Source organism: Eurypyga helias, unplaced genomic scaffold (genome assembly GCF_000690775.1).
Source record: "Eurypyga helias isolate BGI_N326 unplaced genomic scaffold, ASM69077v1 scaffold38092, whole genome shotgun sequence".
NCBI classification, from domain to species: Eukaryota; Metazoa; Chordata; class Aves; order Eurypygiformes; family Eurypygidae; genus Eurypyga; species Eurypyga helias.
The window spans coordinates 2,696-5,785 of record NW_010234699.1 but is presented as its reverse complement, the minus strand read 5'-3'; the positions used below and the strand labels follow the sequence as shown (position 1 = coordinate 5,785).

The 3,090-nt window shown below is 40.1% G+C and overlaps 1 pseudogene across 1 annotated transcript; it reads left to right on the top strand.

Moving 5' to 3' along the window:
- Positions 1-804: 804 nt before the first annotated feature.
- Positions 805-2,883, top strand: LOC104505813 (annotated as a pseudogene). The gene is made up of 2 exons (XR_727850.1): positions 805-906; positions 1,663-2,883. The product of XR_727850.1 is annotated as a ubiquitin thioesterase ZRANB1 pseudogene (transcript).
- The last annotated feature ends 207 nt before the right edge of the window (positions 2,884-3,090 follow it).

Here is a 3,090-nt window from a genome sequence, read left to right as displayed (position 1 = left end):
TGGCGAGTAGGTCAGTTGAGCCCTTGGAAAAAACATACATTGCCTGCCGGAGCCCACAGAAGGCAGATAGTAGGAATAAGGGTGACAAATTTAAGTGGACATTTAGCTCTGCCTTGGTAGAGCAAGGTGTGTGTGAAAGTATTTCAGTAAAGAAGGTACTAACTTGTAAAACACTTCCTAATCTGAGAACAGGTATAAACTAATTTTCAGTTGGATGTGTGTAGTTTTGAATTTAATCCTGTTGTGTAACTTCTCCGTTTTTGTTTACTAGACTCTGGGTGTTTTTGCTAGCCAAGAGAGTTGTAAAATGATGAATGAGAATTGTCAGTCAGTTGATATGAGAAATTTCTATTTTAAACAGTTTTGCATGCTTAAAAATAGCACTTAATTGAGTCTTGTATCTTGAGTAACTATTCCATGGTCAGGGAGCAAATGGACTGTATACATTTTTCTATTTGTCTTTTATCTACCTGCCTCACCCTTTTCCTCTATTATGCCCTCCACACAAAGCTTTTCTTTCCTTCCCCATCCTAAGTTTCAGACTGCAGCAGGAGTGTTCCTACATGTTTTGGTGTGAATTTGACGTTGCTTGCATCTGGTTCTTCAGCAGATCAATCACTTGTGTGGCGACTGGTTCTTCTATAAATACTGGTTCATTTTATCCAGTCTATAAATTAGTCTCAGCTGGTCATGACTGAGTTTAAACAAGTAAATTGGGATCAGAATAGGCGTGGCATTTAATAATTAACTTTCTGGTTACTCAGGTCCAGTAGGAAACCTATAATGAGTGTTTTCATTTTGTTTACAGGAATAGTTATCTGCTTAGTCTCATCCTTCATATTTGGCAATCTGAGGAAAAGGTCTGAGCCAGCATGAAGACAGAGTCCCCTCTTCAATAAAGAAAAAGTGAGTTGGATTTGGATTGAAATCTGGATTTGTAGGATGAAAATGCCTGTGTTAGCTTGTCAGCGCACACAGTGGGTGCTCGCTTTCAAGGGGTACTTCAACTTTGTAACACTGCTGTTGTGAGTGGCGTCCAATCAAGGCCTAGTCTCGGTTAAGCACATGTATAGAGTTTTCAAATGTATGCATTTTATGTAAACTCCTACACCCTGCTTTTCTGAAAGCGCTGCTTACTCATTGCCTAGCTGCCCACCTGCTAAACTCCTTCCTTCCAAACCCTGTGAGGTCTTGTAATAGTCCTCACAGGATCTAGACTTTGTGTTCTTCAACTGCTGTATTCCTACTGAGTTTTATTTTACTAATCTAATCTTTGTGACTTGTTTCTGTAGGAGTACTGGTCTGTTCTCCAGTATTCTCAGTGCTTAATGTGTATCTGTTTTTCTGAATTTGTTTTGGAAGCCTCTGTGCAAACCTAAGAAATTCCAGAAGTGCAGGACTGACTTTCTTTTCATTTCTGCATTAGGAAGTCCTGAATTCTGCATTTAAAATGCTGTTAGCTCAAGTCTTACCCTTTTTGTAGTGTTTTTTCTCCCCCTGAGTGTTCTAATAGCCTCAGGAAAAAAAAAAACTGTCCATTTGCCCAGCTGGATTTTATATCTGATGCAGTACACATCAGCTAGGTTAAATCTCACCTAGTTTTTTTTGAAATGGAGCTCCTGTGCAACCCTTGTGTGCTAACGATGTGTTCTGATTACTTAGCTTTCTGCCTGACGCAGTTCCTTTCAAGAAGTGCACGATGACAGAGCGTGGAATTAAATGGGCTTGTGAGTATTGTACATATGAAAATTGGCCATCTGCAATCAAATGTACCATGTGTCGTGCACAGAGACCTAGTGGAACAATTATCACGGAAGATCCATTTAAAAGTGGTTCGAGTGATATCGGTAGAGACTGGGATCCTACAAGCACTGAAGGAGGGAGCAGTCCTTTGATATGTCCGGATTCTAGCGCAAGACCAAGGGTTAAATCATCTTACAGTATGGAAAGTGCAAATAAATGGTCGTGCCACATGTGCACGTACTTGAACTGGCCAAGAGCGATAAGGTGTACTCAGTGCTTGTCGCAGCGGAGGACCAGGAGTCCCACAGAGTCTCCTCAGTCTTCAGGTTCTGGTTCAAGACCGGTCCCTTTTTCTGTTGACCCGTGTGAGGAATATAATGACAGAAATAAACTAAACACAAGGGCTCAGCACTGGACTTGTTCTGTTTGTACATATGAAAACTGGGCGAAGGCCAGAAAATGTGTCGTCTGTGATCATCCCAGACCTAACAACATAGAAGCAATAGAACTGGCAGACACAGAAGAGGCTTCTTCGATCATAAACGAGCAAGACAGAGCTCGATGGAGAGGAAGCTGTAGTAGTGGTAATAGCCAAAGAAGATCTCCACCCACAACCAAACGTGAGTCTGATGTGAAAATGGACTTCCAAAGAATTGAATTGGCTGGAGCTGTTGGCAGCAAGGAAGAACTTGAAGTTGACTTCAAAAAACTAAAGCAAATAAAAAATAGAATGAAAAAGACTGACTGGCTGTTTCTAAATGCTTGTGTTGGTAAGTTGTTTGCTGGTCCCTTACACTGTTATGCCTGTGGTTAGGTATTTTGGGAGAAGGAAGAGTTTAAATGTAAACTTGACATTTGATTTTTGAAACAGCTTTTTTTAATCTCTGCATTTTAATTTTTAAAAGTAAATGAAATGTAGAAGTTCCTAAAGAACACCTGCTAAGAGAGGGTATGGAGTTCATCCATAATCTGAACAGGGTTAGACGTGTTTCCCAACTATGTTTGGACTTTGTTGACCTTTTGTAGAAATGGATATCCTTGTAACCAAATCCTTTTGTTCCACCTAGTCATCAAAAGGTGGAAAAATTACAAAACCAGTTTACAGGACAATGTAATGCATATAGTACTGTTAAAAAAAAAAAACAAACCCCAAACAACAAGCAAACAAACAAAAAACCCCAAAAAACCAAAAACACCCACAAAAAAAGGCCGTTACTGGGGAATTAAAGTTACTCTTCTATTTGCTATGGCAAGGTACGCTGGTAGAATCAGCAGCTGCAGCTTGGGAGTATTTGTAAACAGTGTAGGGCTTGCAACAGTACAAGATGCTCTGTCAGATGTTAAAAA